Source organism: Pseudorca crassidens, chromosome 5 (genome assembly GCF_039906515.1).
Source record: "Pseudorca crassidens isolate mPseCra1 chromosome 5, mPseCra1.hap1, whole genome shotgun sequence".
Taxonomy (NCBI): Eukaryota; Metazoa; Chordata; class Mammalia; order Artiodactyla; family Delphinidae; genus Pseudorca; species Pseudorca crassidens.
The window spans coordinates 148,131,791-148,147,115 of NC_090300.1; the positions used below are offsets into that span (position 1 = coordinate 148,131,791).

A 15,325-nucleotide genomic window follows, 5' to 3' on the forward strand; every position below is an offset into this window, starting at 1 on the left:
GGCTCACAGATGTTGTGAAGATCCCGCAGGCAGCGGCCGCCCGCGATGCAGCTGGGCCGGGCCCCGCGGGTGACGTCAGCACCGTGATGAGCCCTGCAGGCGGCCGGCGCCACACTCCCAGGCCTGCTCGCAGAGGTTGGCGATGGGGTGTGTGTGCCCATGACCAGCAGTGGTGTCTCTCAGTGGGGACTTGCCCCTACCCAGCATGCCCTGTGCTACCAGTTGTTTGTTGTTTCTCTTTTAGAATGTCAGTGGCTAACAGTAAAGTGAACAAGAGCTTTTGAATTCAAGGGTCCTAACTGCTCAGGTCACCTTTATTTAAAAGGACACAGTTAAGGTATTTTTATGCTTTTGGAAATATCGCTTTACCTACTCTTTTAAGCTAGAACTAAAACCGTAACCCTGAAGTAGAATGCCTCTTGGTGTGCGAGTGTTTTGCCGTGGTCAGTGGTCTTGCTACTAGCCCATCTCTAACTAAGCAAAGCAACGTGGAACTTTATTTGAAAGCTTATCTCTTAGAGCACATGAATTACACAGGAACGAGAAAAACAAAAGTTGTTTTGGATCAAATTTTACAGCTCTCTAACTTTAACCGTTGTCTTTTAAGAAAAAAAAAAAACTGATAAAATTTGGTGGTTGAAATTGTAGCATCCACACCCATTGAACTTCCACTGGTAGATACGACGTAAGTGTACTTTGGTGTGTGTTGGTGTGTAAATTTCTCACGAGTCAGAAAATAATTTTCCCTGCTTAGTCCGTGTTCTACATTTGAGGAGAGAGTGCTTTGTTTCATCACAGCCGTCGCTTGTCTCTTACGTTCATAGCCACCGAAAACATCGTGTGTGAAACACGCGGCATGCAGGAGGCGCTCAGCAGTCGTTGCTGACTAGTGCCCTGTTGCGTGGTGCTTACTAAGCGGGGTTGCTCCACCACTGCGACCTAAGAAGACAGGACCATTTCACTAAAGGACTATTCCAAGGTGTTGAAAGGGTAGCTCACCTGTGAAAGTCAGATGTGTTTCACCACATCATAGGTATATGAAGTGCATCTGTATCTGTGAAAACGGGGAAAAATAGTGTTTCAGTTGGCGCTGCACCACATATGTTTGTTAAAAACGTGAAATTATAAATAAGGAAAGAATCTGCTCTTCCTTCTTCCTCCCTGGTATCATCTCTGACCCCAAAGCCTGGGGCCCACAGGTACCACTGCGGGTGTCGTCACAGACGAAAGGATTCGAACAGCAGAAGTCTGGAGGTGGGGGGGTGTCAGTGTCTTAAGGTCTTGGGAGGTCACACTCCTTTGAAATGGGTCCCACAGCAAAGCCCTCAGAACTTTCTCACAGTGGGTCCCACAGTTAGTAAGTGCCCGGGACAGGGGAGCACCCAGCACATGTGAGTTGTCCCGTTCTCGTCCTCTGGCCGTGCACACGTGGTGCGCATCTGTGTGTTTAACAGTTCGCGTCGTGTTTGTCGTTCCTTTTTCACTTCACGGTTTATCACAGATCATTCCCACGTTGAAAAGAGAATGAAATGTGACAGCAGCGAGAGAACCATAGTGTTGGAAGGGAGCAAGGAAAACGGACCTGAGCGCCGTGCAGAGAGAGGCTGACGTAACTAAACAAGGTTTCCTGGAAACCAGAGCAACTCTCGGTGGACTTATTTAAAGACTTAGCAGTGAGCTGTTTTTGAAGATGCTGTCGAGGTTAAAATGAGAATTTTATTTTAATTTCAGCATAAACAGCATGCGTTTACTTTCGGAAAGAATTTCCTGGTGGTGAGCCTTTGCCTTGGACGCTCACGTGATGCTCTTCCCCGGCCTCCTGAGCTCTCTCGTTTATCCTTTTCAGATTAGTTTCAAATCCAGCACCTGCACGTTTCAGGACAGCTCTGGCTTCTCCACTGGACCCCTGAGTCTGAGCTTCTCGACTGGCCCAGTTTGCTGTCCATGTGCACTGGGAGAACTCAAGAAGGAAGACCAAGGTGCTGGACTGGCCCAGTGCCCCAGCTCCAGGGGCCGTGGTCACAGCCAGGCTGCCTGGGGTCACGGGGTGAGACTCCCCCCAGTGCTGGTTTTACTGCCAGCGATGTCACAAAACAGGAGCATGCAGAGGAAGAGGCCAAGATGGGGAAGCAAGGGTGTGAGCTCACCTCCCCGTGAGCTCCACAAAGATACCTCCACACGGAGCACTCCTCACTGAACACTAGCTGCAAACTGGCAGGAGGAAGGCTGTACAACCAAGGCTGCAAGAACGAGACACACGTAATTGGGTGGGACGGGAAGCAGAGCGGCGGGTCACGAGCTGTGCCCCCGGGAGGAGACTCAGAGGAAAAGGGAGATCGCAGGGCCGACACCAGCCCTGGGGAGTGAGTCGTGAGAGCCACAGACAGGGCATCCTAGTCCTGGGGCCCTACATGTAGGAGACAAGCCTCTTGTTCCTCGGAGAGCCGCTGGGACAGATGGAAGGGCTAGAGAAGCCTGGACTCCCCGCTGTTGAGGAGCACGGGTGCTGGCTGACCCCACGTAGGGAGGGGAGAGGTCTGCCTTAGTGATGCTTCTGTTCTGCTCTCCCCAGCCTGAGCGAAGTGACCACCCTGGCCCTGCCCACCCCACACCACACCTCGGCACTGGACCTAGGGCAGCCAGGACCTGGGAAAAGACTTGATCTGAGGATGCAGAGGTGACCCAGAGGCCTGGGGTGTGGTCTGGGTGGGGTGATGTCAGCCACTGTTGGTGCTTACTCAGGTGGCCACCTGAATTCCCATAACTGCCTCGGCACATGTCCCAGCCCAAGCTGAGTGAACACCCCAGCCCTGCCTACTCCACTCCACAGCACAGCACTAGACAGGGGAAAAGATGTGACCATGGGCTGCATCTGAGCAGAGCTGCAGACGCCTACACAGGCAGCATCAGACCTCTGTAAGCACACAAGCCCCTTTGGCTTCAGCACTCCCCTCCCTTGGGGCAAAGTACTCAGTGCAGGAGATGGAAAAACACACACTTCAAGGGCACAGAGCCAACTCGAGCCCAACCCTCAGGGCTTCCGCTCCAGCAGCTTGTTTGCTGACCTCACCCCTGACAGGGTGGCGATGGCCACTGAGCAGAGAGGAAGTCCCACCTCATACCCTGCCCCGCACAGGCTCTAGCCCCTCCATCTCCAGCCACATCCCCTCCCAAGGTAACAGTGGCCAGCATACCCTGAGGAAGGATGTGACTGGTGTCCATGTCAAATCCAGCCCTCACGGCAAAGACACTGGGCAAACAGTCTGTACAGTGATGCCCCCACTTGGGATCACCCCTTGAGGACCCCATAGGTAACTGCTTCAGGTAAATGCACAGAGACAGGGAACGTTAAATCAAATGAAAAGGCAGAGGAACTATTCTCCATTGGAAAAAAGAGAAAACCCCAGAAAAAATAATGTAACAGAAATAAGCAATTTACCAAAGAATTCAAAACATTGGTAACAAAAATCCTAACTGAGTTAGGGAAGAGGATTGCTCTAAACACAGATCTTCTTAATAAGGAACTAGAAAATATAACAAAGACCCAGTCAAAAATAGATAATTCAATATCTGAGATTAAAAAGCATTCTAGAAGCCACGAGTAATAGGCTAAATGCCACAGAAGAACACATAAGTGATCTGGAAGATAGAAGAATGGAAATCACCCAATCAGAACAGTAGACAGAAAGACAAATGAAAACAAAACCAAAAAATGAGGAACATACACGAGATCTCTGGGATAACATCAAACATGCCAACACTCGCATTTTAGGGGTTCTAGAAGGAGGAGAGAGAGAGAAGGGTATCGAAATTATGGCTGAAACTTCCTAAACCTAAGGAAGGAAACAGATATCCAGGTACAGGAAGTACAGAGGGTCCCAAACAAAATGAACCCAATCAGACCCACACCAAGATATATAATTAAAATGGCAAAAGTTCAAGGTAATGAATTCTAAAGGCAGCAAGAGAAAAACAAGGAGTGAGTTACATGGGAACCCTGATAGGTCTGTCAGCTGATTTCTCTGCAGAAACTTTGCAGGCCAGAAGGGAGGGGCATGATATATTCAAAGTGCTGAAACCTGGGATACTCTAACCAAAAAGGTTATCATTTAGAATAGAAGAAGAGATAAAGGATTTCTTAGACAAGCCAAAACTAAAAGAATTTGACAATACTAAACTTACCCTAAAAGAAATGTTGAAGGGTCTTCTCTAAATGGAAAAGAAGTAAGAATATGTAGGAAAGAGAAGATCCCAATAGGAAAGGCAAATATATAGTAAGGATTGAAGATCACTTAAATAATCCAGTATGTAATTAAAAGACAAATGTGACTACAATATACAGTAAAGGGATAAACGTGAAGGTGTAAAATATATCAAAAATACAAAATGTGGGCGAGGACAGTAAAAAATGTAGCTCTTTTAGAATGCATTTGAACTTAAATGACTCAGTTTAAATCAAGTAGTTATGATCATGGGTCAACATATAGGAACCCCAAGGTAACCACAAATCTAAAACCTACAACAGGTACACAAAAACCAAAAAGAAAGGAACCCAAGCATACTACTAAAGAAAATCATCAAACCACACAAGGGAAATGAAAAGAAGAAATGAACAGAGAAGAACTACAAAAACAACTGGAAAACAGTAAGATGGCAATAAGTACATACCTATCAATATTTATAGTTTAAATGTCAGTGGACTGAATGCTCTGATCAAAGGACATAGGGTGGCTGATTGGATACTAAACAAGACCCTTCAGTATGCTGCCAAGAAGAGACTCACTTCAGGGTAAAAGACACACACAGACTGAAAGTGAGGAGATGGAAAAAGATATTCCATGCAAACAGAAACGACAAGAAAGAGGAGATAGCAATACTCATATCAGACAAAATAGACTAGAACGAAGGCTATAACAAAGACAAAGAAGGGCATTATATAGTGATAAAGGGAATCAATACAAGAAAAGGATATACTGTTCCGTAACATATACACACCCAATACAGGAGCACCTAAATGTATAAAGGAAATACTAACAGACATAAAGGGACAAATTGACAATAATACAATAACAGTAGGGGGCTTTAACACTCCCCTCACATCAATGGACAGATCAGACAGAAATCAGTAAGGCAGCGGTGGTCTTAAATGACACAATAGACCAGACTTGGTCTTGGATTTGATTGATATCTATAGGACACTACATCCAAAACCAGCAGAATACACATTCTTCTCAAGTGCACATAGAATGTTCTCCAGGATAGATTACATACTAGGTCACAAGAAAAGCCTTAACAAATTTAAGAGGATAGAAATTATACCAAGAGTTGTTTCTGACCACAATGTTGTTTCTGAAATCAACTGTTGAAAGAAAAACAGGAAAAGAAGAAACACGTGGAGACTAAACAACATGCTACTAAAAAATAGTGGGTCAATGAGGAAATCAGAAAATACTTCAAGACAGATGAGAATGGAAACACAACTTCCCAAAACCTATGGAATGCAGCAGAAGTGATTCGCGAGGGAAGTTCATGGCAATACAGGCCTTCCTCAGGTAACAAGAAAAATTTCAAGTAAACAACCTAGGCTACCATCTAAAAAAATTACAAAAAGAAGAACAAACAAAACCCAAAGTCAGCAGAAGAAAGGAAATAATAAAGATCAGAGGAGAAATAAATTAAAAAGATTTGAAAAAAAATTGAAAAGATAAATGAAACCAAGAACTGGGTTTTTTGTACAGATAAACAAAATTGATAAACCTTTAGCCAGGCTTATCAAGAATAGAAAAAGAGAGAGGATCCAAATAAATTAAGAAATGAAAGAGGAGAAATACCAACCGATACCACAGAAATACAAAAAAAAATCATAAGAGAGTACTGTGAATAGTTATATGCCAAAAAATTGGACAATCTAGTGAGAGATGGTATGCCAACAAATTGGACAATCTAGTGAGAAATGGACAGATTTCTAGAAACTTACAGCCTGGCAAGACAGAGTCAAGAAGAAACAGATAATTTGAACAGAGCAATCTCTAGAAGTGAAATTGAATTTGTAATTAAAAAAAAAAAAAGGGCTTCCCTGGTGGCGCAGTGGTTGAGAGTCCGCCTGCTGATGCAGGGGACGGGTTTGTGCCCCAGTCCAGGAAGATCCCACATGCCGTGGAGCGGCTGGGCCCGTGAGCCATGGCCGCTGAGCCTGCGTGTCCGGAGCCTGTGCTCCACAATGGGAGAGGCCACAACAGTGAGAGGCCCGTGTACCACAAAAAAAAAAAAAAAAAAAACTCCCAGAAAACAAAAGTCTAAGACTGGACAGCTTCACAGGGGAATTCTACCAAACATACAAAGAACATACACCTATCCTTCTTAAACTATTCCTAAAAGTGGAAGAGGACAGAATGTTCCCAAATTCATTCTACGAGGCCACCATTACCTGATACCAAAACCAGACAAGACACCACAAGAAAAGAAAATTATGGGCCAATACCTTTGACGAATATAGATGCAAGTATCCCCAACAAAATATTAGCAAACCAAATCCAACAATACATAAAAAGGATCATGTACCATGATCAAGTTGGATTTATTCCAGGGTCACAGGGATGGTTTAAAGGTCACAAGTCAATCAGTGTGATACACCACACACCACATCAACAAAATGAAGGATAAAAAATCACATGATCATCTCAGTAGATGCAGGAAAAAGCATTTGACAAAATTCACCATCCATCATGACAAAAACTCTCATTAAAGTAGGTATAGAGGGAATATACCTCAACATAATAAAGGCCATTTATGACAAGCCCACAGACAACATAATACTCAGTGGTGAAAAGCCAAAAACCTTCCTGCTAAATGCAGAAACAAGACAATGATGCCCACTCTTGCCATTTCTATTTAATATAGTATTGGAAGTCCTAGCCACAGCAGTCAGACAAGAAAAAGGAATAAAAGGTATCCAGATTGGAAGGGAAGAGGTAAAACTGTCAGTATTTGCAGATGATGTGATAATTTTTATAGAGAACCCTAAAGTCTCCACCCAAATCCTATTAGAACTAATAAGTGAATTCAGTAAGGTTGCAGGATACAAGATTACTATACCGAAATCATTTGTGTTTCTGTACACTAATAATGAAATATCAGAAAGAGAACATTTAAAAAAATAATACCATTTAAAAATCACATCAAAAAGAATAAAATACCTAGGAATATACTTAACCAAGGAGGTGAAAGACCTGAAAACTATAAAATATTGATGAAGGAAATTGAAGGTGATACAAAGAAATGGAAAGATATCCCATGCTTTTGGATTGGAAGAATTAATATTGTTAAAATGGCCATTCTACCCAAAGAAATCTACAGATATAATGCAATCTCTATCAAAATACCCATGACATTTTTTCACAGAACTAGATCAAATAGTCCTAAAATTCTTATGGAACCACAAAAGACCCTGAATTGCCAAAGCAATCCTGAGAAAAAAGAACAAAGCTGGAGGAATCATCCTCCCTGACTTCAGACTATATTTCAAAGCTACAGCAATCAAAACAGTGTGGTATTGGTGCAAAAACAGGTACATAGATCAGTGGAACAGAATAGAGAGCCCAGAAATTAACCCACACACCTACAGTTAATTAATCTTCAACAAAGGAGGCAAGAATATACAATGGAGAAAAGACAGTCTCTACAGCAAGTGGTGTTGGAAAAGCTGGGCAGCCGCATGTAAATCAATGAAGTTAGAACACACCCTCACACCATACACAAGAATAAACTCAAAATGGTTTAAGGACCTAAATGTAAGGCCTGAAACCAAAAAACTCCTGGAAGAGAACATAGGTGGAACACTCTTTTTTTAAAAAAAATTAATTTATTTTATTTATTAGTGGCTGTGTTGGGTGTTCGTTGCTGTGCGCGGGCTTTCTCTAGTTGCGGCAAGCAGGGGCTACTCTTCGTTGCAGTGCGCGGGCTTCTCATGGCGGTGGCTTCTTTTGCTGTGGAGCACAGGCTCTAGGCGCGCAGGCTTCTGTAGTTGCAGCACATGGACTCAGTAGTTGTGGCTCGCGGGCTCTAGAGTGCAGGCTCAGTAGTTGTGGTCACAGGCTTAGTTGCTCCGTGGCATGTGGGATCTTCCTGGACCAGGGCTCGAACCTGTGTCCCCTGCATTGGCAGGCGGATTCTTAACCACCACGCCACCAGGGAAGCCCGGTGGAACACTCTTTGACGTAAATTATATGGTATTTTCTTGGATCAGTCTCCTAAGGCAAAAGAAATAAATGCAAAAGTACATAATGGTACCTAATTAAACTTAAAACCTTTTGCATAGCAAAGGAAACCATCAACAAAGTGAAAAGACAACCTATGGACTGGGAGAAAGTATTTGCAAATGATATGACTGACAGGGGGCTAATAGCCAAAATATATAAACAGCTCATACAACTCAATATCAAAAAAACAAACAACCCAATCAAAAAATGGCCAGAAGACCTGAATAGACATTTTCCCAAAGAAGACATACAGATGGCTAACAGGAAAAAATGCTCAGCATCACTAGGTTTTAGAGAAATGCAAATCAAAACCATAATGAGGTATCACATCACACCTGTCAGAATGGCTGTTATCAAAGTCTACACATACCGAATGTTGGCAAGGATGTGGAGGAAAGGGAACCCTCCTACACTGCTGGTGGGAATGTAAATTGGTGCAGCCACTATGGAGAACAGTATGGAGGTTCCTCAAAAAACTAAAAAAAATAGAACTACCATATGATTCAGCAATTCCACTCCTGGGTATATATTAAAAAAACCCAAAACACCAATTCAAAAAGATATATACACCCCAGTGTTCATAGCGGCATTATTTACAGTAGCCAAGACATGGAAGCAACCTAAATGTCCATTGACAGATGAATGGATAAACAAGATGTGCTGTATATACACATATATGTCTATACACGCACACACACAATGGAATACTACTCAGCCGTAAAAAAGAATGAAATAATGCCATTTGCAGCAACATGGATGGACCCAGAGATGATCACACGAAGTGAAGTAGGTCAGAGACAAATATTATACGGTATCACTTATATGTGAACTCTAAAAAATAATACAAATGAATCTGTACACAAACAGAAATAGACTCACAGACATAGCTAACAAACTTACGGTTACCAAAGGGGGAAGGGATGGGGAGATAAATTAGGAGTGTGGGATTAACAGATGCATACTACTACGTATAAAATAGATGAACAACAAGGATTTACTGCACAGCACAGGGAGTTATACCCAATATCTTGCAGTAACCTGTAATGGAGTATAATCTGCAAAAATACCAAATCACTATGCTGTACACCTGAAACTAACATAATATTGTAAATAAACTATGCTTCCATTTAATAAATAAAAGTAATCTATAAAAAACTTTTTAGAGTTAAAAATAAGAGCCGACATCTTTCTTAAGTAAACCAAATACATATTTTTAAAAAAACAGTAACAAACAAGGCAGCGTCGGGGAGCGAATCCTGACGGATCTGGTCTGAGTTCCGAGGGTCTCTGGGGAGATGGTATGGGAGTCGGGTTGCGGGGCGTGGTGCTGTCAGACCAGGACAGAAAGCTGTACCGCCTGCCAGGGGAAAGCACGTGACTGTTGATAATTGGTGAAAAGAGCTGCTTTTGTGTCAAGACAGTGAAGCCTTAAATGAGAGAGAGAATATAAATGTGAATAAGAATGAGTGTGTGTGTGTTTTCCAGGCAGGAATAGGCGTGGGTGTTTTTCTCCTTGCCCCGGTGTCTAGAATAGGGGTCTCCATGCTCTGTACGCATCCTTCTAGGACAGAATGACCCCCGAGGAAGCAGGAGGGACCAGGTTTGGACCCAGGGTGTGAATTCTTCATTCTTCCTTTTGTCTCTTATACTTTCTGGCCCTTATACCTTCTCACTATTATTTTCTTCCCCTTACTTTTGCTGAGTTGATTAAATTGTCTTTTTCTCTTTTTTTGTGCTTTGGAAGTTTTAAATCTTATTTTGTTTTCCCCAGTGATAACCCTTAAATTTTTATCTTTTTAAATTTTATTTTTGGCTGCATTGGGTCTTTGTTGCTGCACGCGGGCTTTCTCTAGTTGCGGTGAGCGGGGGGCTACTCTTTGCTGCGGTGCTTCTCATTGCGGTGGCTTCTCCTGTTGCAGAGCATTGGCTCTAGGTGCGTGGGCTCAGTAGTTGTGGTGCACGGACTTAGTTGCTCCGCGGCATGTGGGATCTTCCCGGACCAGGGCTAGCTAGAGCCCGTGTCCCCTGCATTGGCAGGCGGATTCTTAACCACTGCGCCACCAGGGAAGCCCACCCTTAAATTTTTAAAAGTGGTTTAAATATATTTGATTAAAATTTAGCATGAAAAATTAATCAGTATTTGTAAAGGTCACAGCTGGAGAAGAACTACAACCTCAGTGTTGTTTTCAGTCCACATTCTTCTCACCCTCATCCTTCTAGATTCTGATGTCATCTTGAATTTTAGGAACTTTCAAAAAGCCCTTCCTAATAAGCCTTCCAGACCTATTATCAACAGTTGTTTGGACAGCAGGAGAAGTGGCACGCGTCCTCCTCTAATCACTGTTTCCTGTACCCGTGGACTCCCCTCTCTTCAATTCCACACTCAGGTTTATTTTTCATTTTGCTGAAATATGTCCTTAATTTAGTGGACAGAGTAGAGTTGTTTGTTGATTGCTTCCTGTTTGATTTTTGGGAAAATGCCTGCGCGTGCGGTGCTCTGCATCGGAACGTGCCTTCAATCGCTTGTCTGAGGACCGCAGACACCTCGAGCCTGGCCCTGCCCTGAGAACCCCAGCCGTCCTCCTGTCTCCTGTGCCGCTGAGCCACCTCGATTTTCTTTCTGTCCTGGGACCCCCTTTTGTTTTACCCTTGGAGCATTAAATTTATCGCTTTCCCCTAAAATTCACAGGTTTCAACAGATAAAGCCTAGGTGTGCGGCCGGTTTTCCTTTTTCCTGCTGACGACTGTGAACACTTTGATCTGGGTAATGGAGTCTTCAGGTCAGAGAGATTTTCTTCCGTTTTATCCTTTGCCTTTTTCTCCATCCTCTCCTGGGGCAGAGCTCACAGGTCTCGTCCCGAGCCTCCTGCTTCACTGTGTCCTTTGGTCTGCCCTGCTAGAGACGCCCCGATTTGCTCGCTCACGGCCGTGCCAGGGGCCTCGCGCTCTGAGGGACCAGCCTTTGATGGGGGGAGCTGTCGAGACCGTGTGGAGGCCGGTGCCCCGGGACCCACCGGGCGTTGTCACAGCTGTTCACTCACAGTCGCCTTCTCCTGGCTCTGATCCCCATTCTGAGAGAAGGCGCCACGTCTCCAATTAGGTTTTCAGTTGGTGGCCAAAGAGAGAAACCTTCTGGTAACTGTACTGTCTAGGGACGCTTCCTGAGAAGGACGAGGTGTCCCAGGTGGAGTGGATGGCCACTGCCTGTTGTGGATACACGTGACCTCAAAGTGTGTTCTAAACACTTGAGCGCCTATGGGATGTGATTGGCCTGTTGCTTTTTAAAATTCTCTCTGTGTGGATGTCTTTACCTATTTCACTGATGACACTTTTGAGGATTTTTCAAAAATAATTGCTAAGCTTCACTGAGCACCGTCTTCAAATCGTATCTCGGGGGCAGGCACGTGCTCCTTCCTGTCATGGAACCCGACCCCTCACACCTGCCCTTGGATCCTCCCCACCCTGTGCGGTGTGTTCCCCGTCACCGCTGCCCACCCCCTTCCAGGTGCTGCTGCAGCAGGGCCCCTGGAAGGTCACGCGCCGCTCAGAACATGAACCTGGCCCAAAGTGCCGCCCGCAGGGCGCAAGCGCCGCGTGTCCCTCCAGGCGTCTGCCGCCCCCATGCCGCCCAGGTGTCCCCCTTTCCCTGCGTCTGCGCCAGCAGGTGGAGTCCCCGTCTGGCCCCCCAGGCGCGTTGGTGGGGAAGGCACTTCCCCTTTCGCGCACCAGCCCTGTGCGGTGCTCGGGGCGAGGCCGGCTTGACCCCCTGTCCGTGCGATGGGCCCGCCTTCCGGCCGGCTCGCCAGCAGCACACACGTCACCTTCTGGACCAGAGCGCCTGGGCTCCTTCCCGGAGTGGGTGTTTTAGCCACCCCACCCTGGGCTCGTGCAAGAAGGGAGTCTGATTCGGCCCGAGGTCCTCTGCGCGGAGCCGTGGCCCCATCTGGGACTGGGGAGGACAGCAGGACAGGTGTGTGTGGCCACCTCGCCCTCACAGGCTCGTGCTGCCCGCTGGTTCCACCCCCGCTCTGTCAGCTCAGGGGGCCTTTTTGAACGAAAATCAGAATGGAAGTCTCGAAGGTGCTCTGCTCCAGGGGCTGCAGGCTCGGGGCTCACGGCCCCGGCTACACGGCCCGTGTCACCATCGCTGTCGGGTGCTGTGTACTCGGTTTCCTTCCGCTTCAGCTCGACTCAGGTCTTTGTGTATGTGCAGAGCAAAGACCACTTTCAGTCCAGACTGTAACTGCACATTTTCCTGACCGTGTAGCAGTTTCTGTAACGGGAACCCACAGTCACCCTGCATGTCTGTTACTCTTCGTTCTGTGTGTAATGCATTTGATTACATGTTACTGTGTGAGGAATGTAGGAGGTATCTTTACAAGGGAACTAAGAAAAATATGAGTGCCAGCTGAGTTTCCTAAGTGTTTACTTGTATCAGTTATTAGGCCAATTCCCAGGTTCTCTGTACTTCTGCTCAAAAAGTTCTGATTCAGCACACTTAATTTACAGCAACAGAGGGGCTCTCATTACCAGACAAAGTTGTTCTTCTTTTATTGTTTTTTGCACCATGGTCTGTGATTAACTTACTACCCTGGTTCTTGCTTTGCAGCCCCGGAAAGATAAGCTTTTCTTGGTGTCCATACTACAGCAGTGTTGGCCCCGGAGGCTCATAGAGATAAGCTCTTGGGGCCATCTGGGGCTCTCTGCTCCAGGAAGAGTGTGTGGTTAGTGTTGGAACCTTGGGCTAGCTGTTTTCTCTTTGCCTTATTTTCTCCATTCTTGCTAAAGATGGTAGTTTACTCAGCTTAAAATAAATTTTAAAAACTTGAACAATTAATTGACCGTTTCTAGTTTTAATGCAAAATGTTGTAATTCCAAGGTTTAAGTATCATTCAACAGTAACCCTTGATTTTGACCTTGTTGTAGAAAAGTAATGGAATTGCAAAGGAAAATAATGTGATATAAGCATTATCCATTTATTCATGAAAGATTCCCGCACCAGTTGTACCTAAACAGATTCCCCCCCTTTCCCCCCACACCCCTCCCTGACTCCGTACTTGAAAGGCTGTGGCCTTGAATAAGCTCAGCGGCAGCTTGGTGACCTGCAGGAACCGACTGCACACCAGGCAGGTGGGCTAGTGACAGCCACCCACGACCCAGACACCTGACAGAACTGCTGGGGGGGAAAACCCCAGAGCTCAGAGCAGGCGTATCCTGGCAGCAGAGTGAAACGAGGAGATGCTGAAACCAGGACTGCATTGAACTCCTAACAGGCTGGCTGTCCCATGCCCTGGGGACATCTAGGAGGAGGCCGGAGCTTCCTCCACTGGAGTCCGGCCCGTGGTGAGGCCCCCAGGCAAGGGCCAGGCTGGGCTCTGGGCTCTCGGTCTAGAAGGGACTTGGGTCCTGGCTTTTCCTCCAGGCTCTCCCTGGAATTGGAGGCCCATCCCAGAAGGAGGCACAAGAGGCCTTGCCGACTGCCTCTGTTCAGCCCCCAAGCTGTTCACTCACAAAACACGAATGAACAGCTGCTGTCAAGCTTTTGAGGAAAGTAAACACAAAGGAGGTGATCTATGTAAGGAAATAGAACAACTAAGAGGAAGTGACTCCGAAAACAGAAGAGGATAGAAAGAATAAACCTCACTAACTTGGGGAGAGTACTTAGCAAGTATAGAAATCAAATATTAATTTGAGGGTCTGAGAAATACTCATTTAATGAATATCGAGGCAGGCAGCACCGGTCAGTGCTGTGGGGGCGGGGGGGCGGCACGGTGGCTGCCACGGGGGAGGGGCAGTGACAAGGAGAGGGCGCGGGGGGCCCCTCTGGGGCCAGAGGCTCAGTTTACTGAGCAGATGCTGCCTACGGGTTGCTCACTGTGAAAAGTTGCACACTTTGTTATACTTCAGTTAAAACATTCACGGAAGGTGAAATAACTCAGCGCTCACGTCTTGGAATGAAAAAATGATTCAGCAGTTTAATGGAGAAGGCAGAAACCTGGAAGGAACCCTGAAGCTTTTCTCAGAACTGGGTCTGTCTCCCTAGGGGTAGTTTCTAAAGTCCCTGTGCTGAGCCCCGAGGCTGGCTGCTGGGGAAGGGGCAGGCCTGGGGCACGGATAGAGGGGCTGCCCCGGGTGCTGGCTTTGCTCTGAGGAGGATTCCCGTGGGCGGGCTTCGTGCACATCTGAGAGGGCAGGCGGATGGCCGGGCCTGGAGTCCGGAGCAGAGGTCAGCCAGAGGTCGGCACTGGCGGGGGGGACCTGCACTCCCTGCTCTGTCCACGGGGTGTGCTTTCCACCCAGCCTCACTGGGGGGGCTCCGACCCCTTCCGCCTTCAGACTCTTCTCTGTCTTTCGGGGGATGGTGTGAAGCCAGTCGGTAGCTGGCTGCCAGCTGGACCGCCTCCGTGGGGCTCGGAAGAAGACCTCAGAGGAGGCCACTGTGGCCAGGAGGACTTAGGTGTCCGAACAAAAAATTAGTAGGGGCTAGGCAGTTCTGTGGTTGAACGAGTAGAAGGCAGGGCACCTCTTTTTCTTTTTTATACATTTAGTTTATTTTTATTTATTATTTTTGGCTGCGTTGGGTCTTCGTCGCTGCGCGCTGTCTTTCTCTAGTTGCGGCGAGCAGGGTGTCCTTTTCGTTGTGGTGCACGGGCTTCTTGTTGCAGTGGCTTCTCTTGTTGCGAGCATGGGCTCTAGAGCGTGTGGGCTTCAGTAGATGCAACGCGCAGGCTCAGTAGTTGTGGTGCACGGGCTTAGTTGCTCCATGGCACATGGGATCTTCCTGGACCAGGGCTCGAACCCGTGTCCCCTGCATTGGCAGGTGGATTCTTAACCACCGCGACACCAGGGAAGAATGCATCTCTTAATCTGCACTCCTCCTGTGGACAAATCATCTTTTTTTTTTTTTTTTTGCGGTACACGGGCCTCTCACTGTTGTGGCCTCTCCCGTTGCGGAGCACAGGCTCCGGATGCACAGGCTCAGCGGCCATGGCTCACGGGCCCAGCCGCTCCGCGGCATGTGGGATCCTCCCGGACCGGGGCACGAACCCGCGTCCCCTGCATTGGCA

The 15,325-nt window shown here is 46.7% G+C and overlaps 1 protein-coding gene across 13 annotated transcripts in view; it reads left to right on the top strand.

Annotated features, from left to right (window-relative positions):
• Positions 1–15,325, top strand: part of ADARB1 (adenosine deaminase RNA specific B1) — a 114,542-nt gene that overhangs the window by 93,016 nt on the left and 6,201 nt on the right. The window contains exons 10-12 of one of the 13 annotated variants that reach the window (XR_010943889.1): positions 245–337; positions 1,502–5,883; positions 5,919–6,294. The exons of the other annotated variants lie outside the window; for them this stretch is intronic. The gene's annotated coding sequence lies outside the window, so the exon portion shown is untranslated. Of the gene's footprint in view, positions 1–244; positions 338–1,501; positions 5,884–5,918; positions 6,295–15,325 lie in introns of those variants that run through there. 13 annotated transcript variants of the gene reach the window in all.